The 19,007-nt window shown below is 41.8% G+C and overlaps 1 protein-coding gene across 4 annotated transcripts in view; it reads right to left on the bottom strand.

Moving 5' to 3' along the window:
* grid2 (glutamate receptor, ionotropic, delta 2) overlaps positions 1 to 19,007 on the bottom strand; it is a 377,460-nt gene that overhangs the window by 236,310 nt on the left and 122,143 nt on the right. The gene's annotated exons all lie outside the window — the stretch shown is intronic.

Raw genomic sequence — 19,007 nt, 5'->3', positions numbered from 1 at the left:
TGTGAGTCCGGTAATATTTGTTTTTTTCGTTGAAGTTTTACTTGGGTTTACTTTGCAATCAGTAATAGATTCCTCTCCTAACCTTCTTAGCGAGGAAATCACGAGACAAGGATTTCTTTCTCTTATAAAATAAGTATTATTCATGTATGTTACGCTAACTACAAAGTGGTTGATAAAAAAATGTATCGATTTTTCGGAATATGTGGAAGCGATTAATTAATCTGTAAGCATTGAGGCAAAATGTGGTACAACAAGCAGATGACGTTGACAATTAACACTTCATATTCACTTCACAAATTGATCATCATGCTCATGCATATTAAAAAAATAAAGATATCCTGTGGTCAAAATAACCCAAGCATCAATCGCTTCAATATATGTGCGTGTGTGTGTGTGTGTGTGTGTGTGTGTGTGTGTGTGTGTGAGATGAAAAGAAATAGTGTTCATTTATAGTGTTAATTTACCAGTAATGGTGTTAATTTATTCACAAACAAAGAGAGAGAAAGACAAAAATGTGCATTTACCCAAGAATACCTCAAATATTCCTCTGATTTTATGCCTCGTCTTAGCTTCGAGAACATACTCTATATTAACATGTCAAGAGGGACACCATTATGTGAAATAAATGGGCATTTTTGCGAAGATAATTCAACTAACACCCAGGCTGCCACCATCTCCTCCGGGCTCTGACATGTACTGAGTAATTTGATTTCTGCCTCTATGATCCTCCTGTGACTTCCTCCATTATCGCTGAATCACACTTTAATCACGCCTTATTCAACAGTGACTCTCACCATCATAAAAAAAAAAGGATATATATATATATGTGTGTGTGTGTGTGTGTGTGTGTGTGAGTGTGTGTGTGTGTGTCACACACACAGATCAGAACTTTCAAAGGCGTTTACGAGAAGGCAAAGGAAAGCCCAAAGCCAAAAACTCAGCTTGGGAGTTTCACAAAACGATCACAACCGAGGATGTATTTAAAAGAGTTGATGGAGGTGAGCAAAAGAACCTGTGAGGAAAATGGACAAGATAAGAAATGAATGAAATGAAAAGGGAGCTTTCCTTATCGAGAGCCGGGCGGCGGTTGGGGCAAATCAGTTAGCCGAGGCTGTTAGCTTCGAAAGAGGTCCGCCGCGTTCTCCGCTGCTATCTTGCCATCAGCTCACTGTTTCTCCCCGAAGGTATCTGCTCTCCCACCGAGCCGCAGACATGATGTCGAGCAACGTATATTCTTTATTAAGAAAAGGATAACGTGCATCTACCTCCTTCTCTGTGCGAGTCGCACTGCGTTTAACAATGAGGTCATGTGATATGCAAATAGGAGAATGATTATTAAATCGAATGATTTCATCCGTTTTGCCTGCAGGTTGTGTACACACCAAGGTTCCCCTATGGGCCAATATTATTCTACAAATTAGGCCACTGACCAATTCTACAAATACTGTAGTTCCCCAGTGATATGATATTTAGATTTTCTTGGAAGAACTCACAAGTGATGATTTGAAATTATATTTAAAAAATGCCTCTCTCAGTTTCGAAAAGGTTGGTGACCCATCCCGAAGACATTTTTATTCATGTTTGTGAGCAATCGGCGTCTGAGTACTTACAGTGTCAGAATAGGAATGCCTGCATCTAAATAAATCCAGCAGAACACGTGGGTGGATGCGGAGGAAAAATTGAGTGGAGTTAGAGAAATTAGTTGGATCGAAAAGATGGCAGGACTGTTTTTTTTTCTTATTGTAATTCGGGCCTTCTCCTGAGCTGACAGTTTGAATCTTTGAAGTGCCGGTAGAAAAGATGTTATGTCAGAGTGAATTGCTTCCTCGAGAGATGGGACACTGGCCGTAATCTTACATTCCAACAGGTATGTTGATCATTAAATGTGGCGGAAATTTAGGTGAGATGATAATAGAGGGACAAGCTAATGAATTCACGTTTCTATTTTTCAGATTATGCAGTGCTGTTTTGATGGGCAAATGGGTAATACGCATTTAAGTCATTGACCCCGATTTCTCATATGCTTTGCCTGGTTCAAATGACATTGAAGGTTCTATTTACAAGTGGTGCAATCGGGGGGTGAGGTTATGGTGAAAATGTATATACGGTCAATTTATAACATTTTGATGTCAACAAATAAACACTATCGCGGGCGTTAGGCAACCAGCCATTTTTTTCGGGGTTTTTTCTTTCAAAATTTACATATCGCCCCATACCGAATGGCTCCACCCATAATTTGACATCTAGGCTGTGCAAAAAGCCAGGCAACAGTCTCACCGCATTGGAAGCGCGAGCACATCAAAGCAGTGCTCGGCATTGCCCCGCACGTACAGGGCAACCGGGTGGGTACCTAATTTCGATTATGTTTCGCTGCTTGGGTAGCCCTTCGTCATTTGGACATGGACAGTTGACATCAACTCTCTTCTCTTAATGATATATTTAGTGGCAATGACAGGTATATGATCAGACTGCTGTTGCTGTCGTGAGCATCCAAGCTTTTAATCATCAAAGAGAGGGAGGGTTCACGAAGGGGCGTGAACGCAAGCGGCAATTATTTAGCGAGAAACCCAATGGTTCGTTCAAATGAACCGGCTGAGCACAGAAACAAGGCAAGCATGTTTCATGTATATTGCATGAGGCGAGCTCGCAGTCGAGACTTGCCGACGCACTTCACTTTGGATTAAGAGCGCCTCAAAGCAGAACCCCGTTAGGTGGCGGGACCTGAGAATCGTGCCGCGCGTGCCGTGAGAGGCAAGGATCTATAAACGTTGGCACTCGGGTCAACAGGGATGTTGTTGCTAATGAAGAGCCATCCAAGAGCTGTTTGCTGTGATCATAGAGGCAGGTTTTGAGCTGTGACAAGGGCCAATGAGGGCATTGGTCCGGCTGCGACCTCATGAATATGAATGACGCTCTCTTTGCGGAACGACACTTTTTTTCTTTTTTTTTGATGGGCTCAATGCAAATTCCTGTGACTCACCTTGTCTGAAACAATATCCTCTGCATGCTGAGAGGTGTCAGCAGTGAAGGAGATGATTGTGTCTTTGTGGGCACCGAAGGTCACAAGGTTGGGAATGAATCAACCCATGTGAGAATGAACGACAACAATTATGCAGATACATGATAGCTTGGATAAAATAGTCTGCTAATCCATTGTACACTGACTTAGTAGTATTTTAGGGGCTACTTGGGTTTCGGTGGAGTTCTGTTCACACAGCCACAATGTAACCCGAATTTGCGCCGACATTTCTCGGCTGATGGCGTGTCCGCAGAACTTGCTATATGTTTAAAATGTGAGTGACCTTCGGGTGTATTTTTTTCATTATTCCTTTCTTCATATTTAGTCTTTTTTATAGAAACGTTTAAACTCATAAATGGGTGTGTGCACGTTTTTTTTTGTTTGTTTTTTTAAGAACAACAAAATTATTTAACTTAATCGTTAATTAATTGACATTTTTGCATGTTTCACACTTTCAATTTGAATGTCCTGTCCACAGATGGAAATTAAATGACAGATGAATTGAAAATAATCGTCTGCTGCAGTTTTATTTTCTTCGGTCTTCCAGCCTTGATGCGGCATTAACATTTTTTCCACCTCCGCTATTGCCTGAAGAGGTGCTAACGCCTCTCGATAAACCTCATTCACATGCTCACGTACAAAGACAACAAATGAGAAGACGATTTTTCTTTTTCGTTTACTTTCCTGGCCAGCCATTCAAGAGATATTGACTGATTCCAATCTGCTCAAGGTCACAATTTAGTGCATGAAGCGCACGTCCAGACCAGGTCACATTTGTTCTCAGTTGAGTTAAGTGAGTTGTGCGCGCGCGCGCGCACACACACACACACACAAAATATGCTATTTGGGATGATTTTTTTCCCACTGGTCAATACTGGATGGGTTGATTTTAATCTTGTCGTGGAACTGACCATATTTGGGCAATCCTTCGTGTACTTATTTCCTTAATGGTGTACTGTACTGGTATACAGCCAATAATGTATTTGCTTGCTGTGCCTTTGTTTAATGTATGTGTTTCTCTTTAATGTGCAAAAACTGTAATTATTTTCCAAAGTAAAGGCAGATGATTGCAAATGTCTTATTTTGAAATAACTCAAAAGATAATCAGTCTGCTTTCATGGAGGACTGCAGAAATGTGACAATATTTACTGTTGAGTAAATATTTGATTTTTTTTTAAATAAACAAGGCCTCAAAACACTATTGATTATCCCCCAGAAATTGATTCATTTGATAATCGATGAATTATCGACATATTGCTGCGCCCATTGAATAGCAAAAAAGACCAAAAGGCGAGATGAATGGCAGAGAGGCACGAGACCAGATCCAAATCCAAGCACGAGTCGAAAGACGGCAATAAAACACCACAAACATGCAATCAATTTGAAGAAATGTGCACCTCCCCCCACTTTGAAAGTAGCATTGATTATTCAGCACTGCAGGTGATTCATCTTAATCAGTTTTGAACGAATGTTCACGACGGTGTCACCTGCTGTTACTCGACACTCGTCCACATCTGTCAGTCAGCTGAATTATTTCAGCCATTAACTAGTGTCATAAACAAGGTCTTGTTCGGCCACGGCTATTATTGGTTTGCCACTCTTGCGGGTGGGCTAATGAACGCGCACGTGCAGGCACATTTTAAAGACAATTGTAAAGACTACACACTGTACACAACTTCAAAAGACGAAACCTGAAATCTACTCGAGCCTCTACAGATTAAATTAATTTGACCTCAAAAAGGTTGGATGCAAGACCAGTCCATTTCCTGGTTGAAGGAGAATTGGTCTTCAAACAGTCCTCCTCATCATGCTATTCGCATTTTCATAATGTAACGACTGATCAACAGAATCCAACAGAATGTTCTCCGAAGGATGTGGCCACTGAACTTTGAGTGTCATGCAGTGTCATCAGCAGAAAAGTGTTCACCTTTGGATATTTGAATGGATCAAACGCTTCTTGTGAATTTTGCCCTTCAGCTCCTTGTTAAGAGCACAGGAAGTTGTCCAAAAAGTACTGAAACATTCAACCCGTTGGACATGGGCACGTAAAAGTTCAGAAAAGGCCAAATTAAGTCATCTGTGAAGTTGATTGAGTGCATTTGAGATTAATCCTGAAATTTCACTGCATTTTCTGATGAGATAATCCACGTTGAAGGTGATGGCAAGGAAAGTATTTTTACGAACACCCTGCATCCACCCAAGGTGGCATTGACGGACAATAGTGACAAATCCCGAGGCAAACATCGTGTGACACCCGCACTCCAAACAATGGTCATCAACTGTCGAGGATTAATGTGCCCGGAGCACCAATCAGTCGGTGACTCCTCGGCCAAAATGCAGGACACAACACCACGGAGCATTTTCGCACGGGAGGGAGCAAACACTCGGAGCAAGGGAGCCGACGGATTTGTTCTCCCGAGCATAATCCGAAATAATGTGTTTCATGGCGTTTAAATTAAAATTACTAATGCCATCTATGAGACCTGGATAAACTGAAAGATGATTTAATATCCTTGCAAAATGGAATAACAACTACCGTGTACAGCAAAAAGCACCTTACACTGAGACTGTTCAAGGAATAGATCCGCAGTCAAAGCTTTTTATTCCTCTGTACAATTCAAATCTTGTTAAAATACTTTGCACCCTCTCTATAAGTTTTTAAAAGAGGAGACAATTTGCAATTTTGGTATTGGAGCGGGACGCATCAAGTCAACACAAATAATCTCAGAAGTTCTTATACATTGTGAGGAAAAAATACCACACAGTTAGGAGGCATTTGTCCTTGTTGGTGACAGAAAATATGAGCCACCATGGCGGGTCAGAGTGACATCACAAGGGATTTGGCAAACTGTAAGCCGAAGAAAAATGTGCCTGTAAGTCAACCAATTCAAATTTGAAACAGGCCTAGAAAAATACATAATAAATATGGCCATTTGGATTTAACCATTTCGGGGACAACAGTTACTAAGGTGGACAGTTTATCATGTTATCAGGTTATCATTATTGGTGCATGAAAGGGTGTCAGGGTGAACAGGGTGAACTGTAATTCAACGAGGGATAAACACATACCGACAGTTAATGGAGGCTGGTCCTGCATTTGGAATAAGTGTAAAAAAAAATGGCTCATCATCATCTGAACACTGAAGGCAGAATTCTTTATTTTGGCACTGCCGAAATGACTTTGTATTTTATCACATGCAAGAACCTCTTGCAGCATGTTCTTATCTCATACAACGATTACCGTGCGCCGATACTCTTTCTTGCGCTCAGCTTGAAAATTATTCATGGCTTTAAATTGTAGACAATCGGAAAGGTGGCAGGAAATTGCTAGAGCTGATTTGCATTTTGTTTTTTTGGCCCCTTCAATCAAATGTATGTGTAATCATGCCGAGGTGGAGCAAAACTCTGGTATCATGCAGCTTTTTCATTTTTTGTGAGGCACCATTTGTAACCTCCATCGCCAGAGAGCAAATATGTAACCAACGGATGCTTTAAGGCGGCAGCTTCAAACAACCGGATATGTTTTGAACTGGTCTTCAAATTGTTCTTAAGACATCTGACAGGTGGTTGATTGATGTTTTATTGTTTGTATGAATGAACAATCTATAAAAAAATCATTTTAAAAGGCTATGCTGAATACAAACGGATTTAGCCTCGGAGAGGTCTTCCCATTGGGGCTTCCAGTCCTGGATGCTGGCCACAACACCGTCAAAGCGGAGAGCCCGCAAGAAACAATCTTGTATGAGTAAAGCCAGCAGGCTACTGATATGATACGATTACTGGCCACACGCTATTCTGTACCAGTGATTCCCAAACAGTGTTGCGGGGCACATTAGTTGGGGACAACGCCCATTTATTGTGTCAGTTCTCTTCCTATTATTTAAACGGTGACTCATGTCAGTCAAGGATGCTGCCAGTCAAAATGCTCAAGACAATTCCCATGGATTAAAGCCCTGGTATTGAATTTGCCTCACCACTTAATTTACTCTCACTATCAGACGGTGGCCCCCAATAAACTTTGTTACCCCCAATTCCCCCCAGCCTCATGTCATGACTGATTGGGTACCTCATTTATAGACTGAAAGTGGGGAAATGAACAGTACGACAAATTGCTGAAAAGGGAAAGAGGTCATAGGAGAGAAGGATAATGCAGGACGGGTAGAAATAACTTCAATTGGATCATCAAACCATGACGCTCTCAGGACACCGGGTGAGCAACGAGCCAATCGAAGGCAGGCTAACCACAGGGGGCAGCTTATGCTTTTGCAAGTGGGTTATTGTTCGCCAATTAATGCCAGGGAATCATTGCTGAGCCGAGCTTCTCCCTGTATCGCTGTCTTCATGCCGCTCTCACAATGTCCCCTTCTTCTCTCTCGTATTCCCTCTAGTCGAGGAGATGAGGAGAATGATGAAAGGACCGAGGAAATGGTGCCAATGCTTCTCTGCTCCAAGATGAAAGGGGAACAGGAAAGTGGATCAATGATGGCCGTGGGAGAGATGCGGCCGGGGTCAGTTGTAAACCATAATTCCTAAAAGCTGTGAGGATAGTTCTCTTTGGAGAAGATGCCAAGGGATCTGAATCTTGGTGATTCATCAGGATTCGGTGTACAAACGCATGCTCTCGAGTAAAAGACAGAGCTGAGAGAGAGGAAGGAATGATTGAATTTGGATACACGCATCAACAACCACAAATCTATGACGTGATCTCGGAGACGTTGTACAAAGTAGTTGGGTCCTGTGATTGGATCTAGCTTGCTCAGTGTGAAGCTCCATGCACAAGCGCAGTGTATATTAGCAGTGATGTCACCAGAGATGACATTTGCTACTCAAAATAAAAAGACAGAACTTTGAAAGCCTTGAAATTCAACCATGGCCTACTATTGCGAGACCTGCGGCAGGTTACTGGAGAGAGTATGGTTCCAGAGCTACCGGGATGCCCATGAACGAGGCACAAAAAACATCACCCTTCTCTATACAGTAATTCAACTTAGCTCAAGAAGTAATTCGAGGCCATCTCAACTGACTTTTGTTCTGAGGCAGGCTATCGCCTTGCTCATTATTCACACAGTCTAAAACCTCCCCAAAGAGTAAAAATGGAATTCCCCTTGGAGTTGAACAAAGTCTATCAAATCCCTCTCCATATCTCTTTTTTTTTTTTTTGGTTGAAATGCACAACAGGGACTGGGGTCGTCTAGTTGACCGAGATAACTACACCATGGACCAGGTGCCTGTCAATCACAGGATGTTTTTTGAAGAGCACATGGAGTGGGAAACTACCCCATATTAGCTGCACACAAGTCAGATATGTGAACCATTGCTCTACCGATGTAGCATAGTAGCAAAACAAGATTGACACTTGGAATAGATTGAATTTAGAGTCGAGGCATTTACCACATGACATACAACAAAAACATCCATGTCCGACTTGTTAGATTAGAAGATCGGGATCCAGTTCCACCCCAACTCCGTTTTGAAATGCAGTATTAAACGTGGCGAATCAACTGCGAGCTTATTCCATGATAGCCTCATCTAGTATGTCACTGCTCCACTTTGCCCCAATTCAAGTGAACCGCGGCAGCGCTTTCAATGGGATCTGCATCAGAATCTTGGTCCTCTACCAAGTTTCAGGTAAATCGGCGAGCAGTTTGATGCGTAACACTGCTGACTGGCGAGCAATAATTCAAGTGTGTGAGGAAGTTTCGACGGAACTAGTGCGCTGGGATGGTGCCAAGCGTATGCCACATCTGCTAGCTGGAAACAAGAACTGTAGGCCTCGGATGCGGAGTGTCTGCCAGCCAACAATTGTTTGGACCCCGACTGACAAGAGAGCCCACCAACTCCAATCTGCCGCCTTTCACAGGAATTGGGAGCTGAATAAATGCGGAGGACGGAGGAGGAGGTTGCCAATTCCGACCTGCGGGATTCGGGGCCTGTTGCATCAGCCTGTGCTTCACTTCCGCCACTTTTTGTGCTTATAGAAGCTGATGCAGTCAAATGTGTGATGGGGATAAAAAAAATAGAGCCACCACGCTTATTTTGCTTCAATATACAGGCTGACTTGCCTGTCTGCCGCCTTCTCTCCTTCTCTTTCACCTTCTTCTTTTGGGCTTCTATTGCAGCACACAAATGCACCATTGCTTCCTTCATTGAGAAAATCATTTAGACCTCACCATCCAAATCCACACTTTACAGTATGTCCTCTTGCAACGCCAGGAAGGGTCGCAAAAGCAACCACCAGGCCCTAACCTTGCCCCAGCCCGGTCACTCCCTCTTCCATTGATAACAGAATATTAAATATCTATTAAACAATTCAAAAAGCAACAATTGCAGCTGAACTTTACTCCGGAATTTATTATTGGCCCGTGAGCTGCTATTGCCTAAAACGTAGGTGTCAAGCTCTAGGCCCAAGGATCAGATACATCTTGTCACATCCTTTTATTTGGAAAGCAAATCATGCGTCAACTTACATGGCCTTTGATAAAATCTGTAGCAAAATTTTAAATTGTCATGCGTCATAAATAAAAATGTTGAAATTAAAAATAAAAGATAATAAATACAACAGGTCGCTAGCGATATTGGCACATTTTAAGACAACAAAATACATTTTGAATACTAAAAGAGCAGATCCATGGATGCTTCTCAACAACATTGAGGCTGACCATCGAATGACATTTCGAATAGCGCAGTGAAAAGGTCAAGAGGAAGCAATCACACATGCTTGATGCAAATAAACACACCAGTAAGTCTTCTTAAATAACAATTATATGACAAGACAACATTGTCCCCACAAGTGAGCGGCATGAATACAAAGCCACGCATTTGTATTCACCCACTACAGCGTACCTCTCTATCAGCTCACCAAATGCCTCAGACAAAAAGCGAATAAAAGGGGGGCGAATGGGCAGACAGTCCACAAACGTTCAATTTGGAAAGAGGCAAATAGCAAACACACACACACGCACGCACACGCACACACACACTCTCGTAGAGACTTTGAACAGAAATATTGGACGGGCTGATAATGCAGTTATGGCATCAATGCTCCATCAAGTACTTAAAACCGTTCCTACAACAGGAATTCAAAGGCAATAATTATGCTAACACTTTTGTTTTTTACATTTTCCAGGTGCATTTGATGGTGGATGTCATTATGTCCATTCATTTACACACGCGATGAAGACCCACTGGATAACGGTGTTGCCACCATGATGGCAGAAACACCAGATTATTAGACAGCAGGAAACCAAACGGCTTCAACCCTTCTGATATTACAAAAGTCAAATTTGTCTTCTTCTTCCTCCTTTCTACTCTTCATCTGCTTTTTTTTCTTCTTCGTCTTCTAGCTTCTTTCTTAAAGTAGTTGTTAATTTGCAAAGACCTAAAATGATTTGATCTAAAGCAATTCGCATTCATCAATAAACAATTTTTCCATACATAAGAAAACAAACGTGATGTCAACAGATGACCATTTTTTGGGACAATGATTCTGCCCAATATGGTTCTTTTTCTGATAACTGAAAAGCAGAGGTAGGAGTAAGTCACACATGGCTTTTTTTTTTTTAAACATGCCCTGGAAATGGGAGCATACAAGCTCATGTGGCAGAGACTACGGAAATTCCACTAATGACCGAGACTGAAATTAGCTCCTCAATGACATACAAAGCTTGTCCCTCGGTAGAAATATATCACATGAACATACTTCCTTTGCACCAATTATTGTTCTATTTTCCCATTCAAGGCAGGGTTTTGACAGCATCTCGAAGCATCTTAAGGCATTTCAGAAAGAGCAAAAAAAAAAAAAAAAACCCCACACACAAAATGTTGAGTTTTCGTGGGCTTGGGTCCACAGGGGCGAAAAAAAAGACAAATAGGTGAATTTACGAATCATAAAGCGTTGTTATGCTGCAGCCTCAAATGTTATAATCACTAATCTGCTCAACCACTGAGAGACCAGTAATGGTCCAAGTCATTTAAAACCTAGACTGACTACATCATTCAGCGTTGACTCGAAGAATTGGGGCTGAATTGCATTCAATTTCAATGAATAGACCGCACCCAAAACTTCCCCCTCCACCCCCCATTCTATGATTTGGGCACAGTCATGTGCTATGAGATTGAAGTGGTGAGTCGTGACAGACAGCCGTGATAAATGAGACAGCGAGCCATTGAAGGACTATCAAAGGTTTGAGATGAGCTTGATATTTGCAGTGAGAGTTTTAGAAGAGCTGGGGTGCATTTGAGCTCAAAGCATGACCTTTTTTTAATGTGGTTCTTATGGAAACCATATGATGGGAACACTTTGAATGTGGTAATAAGCACTTGTAATTTTTTTTTAGCTTATTATTGCAGAATTGTAAATCACAGACGATATGAAAAATATACTGCGGCTTTGGTGACTGAGAAATAAAATGATCTCTCATTTATTTTTGCTTGGGTTTTCATGCGCCATCAGAGTTGGAGGGTTTCGGGTTTATCTGCAAAGATCAAAACACATGTCCTCAAGGTGGTTTCATGCATCTGAAGATGTTGCCTCCAGGATAATTCCTATTTCAGATATTTTAGGCATCTGCGATGGGGAAATCAAGCCTGGAGCAGTCGCCAGCAAAATGCTGGAGGGAATGTTCTGTCTGACCCCAAGGATGGGAAAATTACTGTCCATCGCCCGTGTCACTCTGCTTTCCAAAGACCAACAGTCATTTTTGTCTTAGTTGACGTATTCAGTCTTGACCAGTGAGTCAGAACCAATGTGCCATGGCACAGAGAGATCAAAAAAGTGTGCTGCTGGAAATGATCAAAGAACGCTTAGTTAAATACTGAATCTTTCTTCATCTCTCTTTGCAAGCTACATATAGTGACAGGCAGAACAATTAAAGGCTTGTCCACTAGATGGCAGATCTTTTGATCATTATTTATGTATTTAGACTTTACGTGACATTTTTGTTTGTTTGGAGAAGACCTACATTTTGCTTATGGTAATCATCAATCATCAAACACAGGCCTGTGCCAAAGATTCGAACAATCTCTTGATTTTGAGGCAGATCGAGGTGGGATGGCCATCGGGAATTTAGGGAAAATAGAATACATTTCCCCAATGAATGCATGACGGACGCATGGTTGTTACGGGAGCCCCCGATCTTGTCTTTCGCCGATGACAACAATGAACTGATGGAGGAAAAAACGAAGTAAATCACACATAAACCGGCCTATCATTTTCTTTGTCTGGGCAAGGTCCTTGCAACGGCGTGTCACCATGGAAACATTGGCAGCACTGAGACATTGGAATACTAACTGATGGCTCTCGTTTGACTTTTTGCAAATGCCAAGAAAGCAAGAAAGGGAAGTTGCGAAAGGTTAAACGAGACCGGACTGTCTGGTTATCATCAACAAGACGCAGTTGGTGTTTTGAGTGGTGGTTCACGTCCATTATTGCTCACACTCGCAATACTGCACATCAACGCAGACATTACATAACCACAAGTGAGTGTGCCAATTGACATCTGCATTAAGAGCTGCTTGGGGGATTTAGAATTCATGGCAATAAATAAACACACACATCTAAAGATAAATTAATAAACACAGTGTTTGTGCCGATGGGATTTTCTGAAATGTCTGGAAACATTCAACATCGACACAATCTCTGGTCAGTCATCTAAAATGGACGCAATCTCCGATGCACTCCTCTTTGTTTGGGCCATCACTCGCTAAAAAGAAAGGCTGACCCGAGGTCGAAGTTATCAGTGCCAACAACGCCACCAATGTGAGAAACAGTAATAAAGGCTTTTATGTGGACAGCATTGGAAAAACTGACAGTGGAACTGTGAATGTGATATGATGAGGATCCCATCAGCAGAGCGGTGATGTTATTATCCATTTTCTATCGTGCTTGTCCTCGTTAGGGTCACGGGTCAGCTGGATCTTATCCCTGCTCACTTTTTTGGCAAGAGGCGGAGTATCCTGCACCCTGGAATATCGCCAGGCGCTGAATCGTAGATAAACAACCATCCACACTCCATTTCATACCTCAGGACAATTGAAAGTCTTCTGTATCATGCACAGGGTAACAAGAGAGGCTTGAATATCAAGTTCATTTAAGTTTATGAATATTTTTGTTTGTTGTGTGAGTTTTACTGTAAATTTCAACTGGAACCGAGAGGCCGAAGTCACCATGGTTTCCCTCTTATTTGGAGAACTGTGTGAGCGAGAGATTGAGAGCAGGCGCTGAGAAATACTTTGAAAAGTGTAGCTCAAAAGTTTCAATCTGTTAAAAGTGTGTGTGAAAGGGGTCAAACAATTTCATTTTTTAAAATATGATCTCTCTACATGGCTATTTTTTATCTATCACTGGCAGATCTGGAACATATCCCCACAATAAACTGAGACCAAACCAAGAATGGCAAACCCCCCCCGGCCCCCGCAAAAATGTATTAATAAATAAAATAATAATAATAATAATAATAATAAACAGGATTTAGAACCAGCAGTCCACGACCTTCTCAGCCTATTCCAGCTAACCTTGGGAGAAAGGCTCTTGTTCATGTGCTATTTTCTTACGAAGTAAATGGTTAAGAAAGAATAACTAAATGTCATAAAAATGAATCCTTTGGTGCCTACTGAACTCAGATGTTGTAATGGTGCATGATGGTGGTTTGTTTTGTGACTTTTGAGGCATGCTTTCTTCATACTTATCATGCTGGCTTTTGTAGGGCAAAATAAATAAATGATAAAACAATTAATGCGACGTTAAGAAAAATGAGACGTCAAATATGAGAGTGATTGAGTCAAAAGAGTCCAGAAATGGAAGATGACAGCCATTTTTCATCTGACCTCGCAGGCATTCTGCTCATAAAGCATTATTTATTATTGTTTTAACTCAACCAGCTCACTGACGATCAGCCTGTGCTTGTTTATCTTAGGCTAACTCAACTGGCCGCTCGCTCCGCGGCTCAGCAGACAGTTGATTAGGATTAGGGCCAATCCAAGCAGATGCCAATCGTCCGTAGTGTGAGCCGAGTGTGGGAACGAGGAAATGAGCTCCTGACACATAATTGGCTACACTGTGTACATTGCTCAAGATGAAAAGAGGGACTTCACATTTGATGATGGTTATTGATTTTTTTTTTTCCAAGATGTCTTTATAATACGTACCGGTATCTGAAATTCATCTGTCAAAATATTCAAAGCAAAGAATTCTAGCACAATTGAGATCCACCTGTTGTGCTCTGGGATGTGTCACTCTGTGTTGAGGGGGGTCAGTTCTGGCCCATGCAAATGCAGCTTTTATTGCCATGGTGACCGACAGGGGGTGGAGCAAAGCGTGATACAAAGTGTGTAGCTACAACATGTTTCAAAGCGACATCACGCTGTATTTAGTGACTAAGAGCCCGTACGCGACTACTTAAAGAAAGGGAGCGGCAAGAAATCAAGCTCATCTTGTGGTGTTAATGACTTGTGTGTACACTGATAATCAAAGAATGAGATGTTCACCATTCCACATCCAGACTGCAAAAGAAGAGCACGTGCACACAGCCACCAATGGGTAACATCATGGAACTATATCCCCTCCAACAAAGCAAGCACCCATAAAGATTTGACTTAGTTCTCCTTTGTGGAGGACGCATTTGACCCCCCCCCCCAAAAAAAAAGCCGCTGAATTACACGTTGTCAATTAGTATAGCCGTGTGGCTCATGGCATCGCCACAAACATGCATGAGCTTAACCAGCGCGGACTACTAGTCGTTTCCATAAGCGCTTTTTGTTGTTGAGTGATTTAATTAAGTATACTTATTATAATCCCTCAAGGAGAGATTCAATTTACTTTAATCTTTTGTGTATATATTTTGTGTTGCACACCACAAGCGGCATGTGATCGGCATGCAAGTACAGACGTCGGAGTAACTGGAAATTGTTATAATATGTCGACTGACAGCCAACTTGACGGTACCATTGTCATTGTCCTCTGTCTCCATCGTCACACTCGAATGCTGTATGGGTTATGTCGCTTTTTGTCAATTATTCATGTCATTGCTTTACTTTCTTGATGTAAATTATGTCCGGGAAGGGGCAGAGTTGTGCCTTGGAGACACACGTTTCTCTTATGCCGCATCCTGCTGTATGTTTATCGTTTGTTTGTTCGGAAGTGATTAAAGTAGTCTTAAAAAGCATGAACCAACTCAAGTCCATTCTGCCCAAAACTCTTCTGAGCAGAAACATTCTCATGTTTTAATGTCCCCAGATAATGATTGTTCATTTAGTTAACACAGGAACTTTGGTGAAAAGCCCATCACCAAAACAGGTGCCACAGCCACCCACGATGCATTTGTGGCTCTTTTCAGTTGTATTTATTTCGGTTAATTGCCTTTATTTGGACAAATATGGCTCCCTAATCAGGTACTACAGTTCCGCTCATCAATTGTGTTCAAGTAGCCAACTGCTGCCTCCGTTCAGGTTAAGGGTTCAATGAAGTACTGGCTCGGATGCTTGTGATGTTGCGACTAACGGCAGATATGGCATAATGGGGCTTGCCAAAGGCGCAAAGGAGAGCAGAGTGTAATAATCAGGAGGCAACGCGCACCTCCCGGCTGTATCCTGTCTGCTGACTAATGTGGCGTCCCTCACGATGACGGTGAAAGCCGCCGGCTCGCTGTGGCAATTAAGGGGAAGGTCGTCTGTGACATAAGTGGTTGAAATTTGACAGCGCTCGTGGGCGACTAAGCGATCTTTGGAAACACAGGAAGATGCAATATGCATGCATACAACGCGGCAGACACTGCGATTAGAGCTGAGAGATGAAAATCATGTACGATTTGCACTAGAATATGCAACGACCTGGCTGAAAAGTCCCGAAGGTTGTTGGGGCATGCTTGAAACTAAAATTGAAAAACGTAAACTTGGCCCAGATTAGGACTATGGGTGGGACACAAAAATACAGAGCACCCCTGGCTATGCACATTTCGCTCTTTACAAATTCACCGATTAGCATCCTCCCCATGTTGCTACAATGTATCTGTACTGTTGTTTCTTTTGTGTGCATCACCATAACTTTATTGTAACCATGCTGCTATTTTTTATTTAAACACAGTGGGGACAATCAACTGGGATAGGCTCTCGCTCACAGGGAACCTTAATGAGAAGCGCCATAGAAAATGGATGGATAAAAATACCAACAACTTCAAACTTTCGTCAATATTGATGAAGCAGCTTTGGCGAAATCCTTCACAGAAATAGTGAAGAAAATCCTCCTTGGCTGAGGTAATCACTGTAGGAGTCTCGTTTCACCTTCAATACATATCACCTCCATTTTCATCACTGTCTTTCTGTATTCTGTCCATTCCTCGTTCAGACAGACTGCTTGCAACGTGCCTCGACACTATTTCAACCTCGGTGACAGACAAAGAGAATGTGCTGCATCTATTGTTCCCGCTGTGTCGTGACTAGTGTCTCCACGGCGATGGGAAAAAAAGACATGTTGAAAATGTGGCCATTTCCAGGAAATAAAGTCCCCATAAGTATTGTCAGGATGAGCAAAATGAGGTTGCCAGCATTAACGCACTAGGAATTCAAGAGTCTGGATCAATACAATATGCCTGATGGGTCGTTGTCACCTCTAAAATAGTGTCCAGGGGTATTTATTTACACTGAAGGACAATGTAGAGTCGTTACTGAACCTAACATGCAATTTCCTGGGATGTGGGAGGAAGCCAGAGCGCATGGAGAAAAACCATGTAAGCATGGGAAGATCCTGAAAAAATTAAATTAAATAAGCGGGAAGGCCAGAGATTCAAAGCCCACTTCATTGTTTTTTTTTTTTTAGAGTTCATGTGCATCAGTCGGTGCTGCTAGTTTGGTTAGAAACGGAGTCCAAATGGCCTCAACAGTTCATCTTGAAATGTCCCTTCTTGGACGGGAAGTGGTGACATCTACACTGTGAAAAATACGCTGCGCTGAATTTACTCAATTTGGTTTCGTCAAGTGGCTGCGTGAAATAAAATCATCTGGTCGAATCGAGAAAAAAAAAATGGATCTGGATCCAGGTTATTTTATTGTGTGCAACCACCTGATGAAATAAAATTGACTAAATTCAACACAGTTTTTTTCCCCCCCAGTGTATTGAAAGATGGCATTTATTTGTCTTTAGTGGATTACACACTTGGCAACTCATTGGATTGTCTCTCGTTTATTATTTGGCAGAACCAGGCAATGTTGTAAAAAGCAGATGCACCGAATTCAGGATAGAGCTGTTCACCATGACTTCACACACATACAGTAGTTGCAGATGACAAAAGAGGTCAATTGCTTCAAAAACGAGTTGCCACGGCAGCCGTAATTTACATTTGAAAATATAAATTGATTCAAAAAGAGATGTGGGGATTATTATTATTTTTTGTTTTAAGTACCTTGATGTAACATTTAACCTTTTGGAGCATATTTGGTGGCGCAACCTCAAATGTATCCATTTTCAGGTGACAAATGACTTGCATATGTACCATAACCAATAAGACAAAATCCTTTTTACCGATTATCACACTGAAGCAATTTTTCCAAACACTGCACTGACATCATCTCCAATTATGCTGACACATCTGCATCTTTATTTAAACATCCCTCGTGCTCAGAAAAAGAGAGAGGTGCTTGCAAATCCTCCCGTGTACCCAAGTATGACTACCCAAACACACCTCCAAAACTTGCTGATACCATTAAAACTTGCTGACTTGGGGCAAAGAGCGGTGACGGTAGTGTCTCTTGAGAGCAACTTGACATGCTGCTTGTGGGGTGCATATTTATGCTTGTGTATGTCTGCGTGTGTGTGTGTGTGTTGTCAAAATCTATCAAGTATGAAGATCTCTGCACCCCTTCCGTGGAGCTGAATCCCCACTAAACAGGCGTTTGGCTTGTTGAATCACCACAGCGTCTCTCGTAATATTTCTTTTTTGAGGTTCTAAATCCTTCTGGCAGACAACTTAAATTTGTTTGGGCCATTTTAAATGTCACGTTTGTCCTGCAGGAACCCCTCAGAACTATTTTGAAAAGGGGGGAAGGGAGGGGGGGTTATGTTTTATGAAGTGCTGTCATGAGAACGGCAGCATACCAAACACGAGGTGCCGAATATTTCTGAAATAATTCAGTCTGAAAGTGTGTACACATAATTAAAGAGACCCTGTGGAGTTTCCACCCCCAGAGTAGGAGTAGTTTTGTTCTTTTTGTGCACTCACACATGCTCCCCGAGTACTTTTTGATGATTACAAAGATTTACAAGTGGCTGTAAAAAGCCGAGAGATAGAACAATAACCCCAGCGAAAGCCCTGCACCTAAATGACACCCACATAAATAATTAATGCGGGATACAAAATGATAAATCCGTATTGAAAATGTTTTAGAGAGGGCAAACACGCATTGAGCAGATATGTTGGACCTCAAGGTCTTGTACAACACATTCCTTCTTCTATTCATTTTTAATATTACAGTGCCAAATTCGCCCGGTTCAAAAAGTTTAAACTAAAAACCGTGCAGTGTTGATAGTGTAATGATGAATACAGAACTGTTTTACAGAGATACCCGTGTTTTCTTAAGAAAAGCTAAACACATTTCCACCAAACGGGTCAGTTGAGTTCAGAGTATAGTTTGGAATGGAAAATATGATCTGGCTTGTGTAGGTGTGTAGGTCCAAGAAATAACGGCAGTGGCACGGAGTGAAGCTTAATTGCCAGATTTCTACATGTTAAACGGCCATGGCTCGTTGAAGCCGAGCTAACGGTGGGAGAAATTTGTAATTGTTTGTTTTTAACTTCAGTTCTTGAAAACGTCTTCACGTGAAAATGGCGAGCCGCCGATTTGAATTAGTACTATTACCGTATTTTCCAGACGATAAGTCACTCCTGAGTATAAGTCGCACCAGCCATAAAATGCATAATGAACCAAAAAAAATACATTAATCGCATTGGAGTATACTGTAAGTCGCATTTTGGGGGAAATGTATGTGATAAAATCCAAC

Source organism: Hippocampus guttulatus, chromosome 5 (assembly GCF_054856545.1).
Source record: "Hippocampus guttulatus isolate MCC_2025c chromosome 5, RoL_Hgut_1.0, whole genome shotgun sequence".
Lineage (NCBI taxonomy): Eukaryota > Metazoa > Chordata > Actinopteri > Syngnathiformes > Syngnathidae > Hippocampus > Hippocampus guttulatus.
The sequence above is the reverse complement of the archived record's forward strand: the minus strand, read 5'-3'. Positions and strand labels throughout refer to the sequence as shown.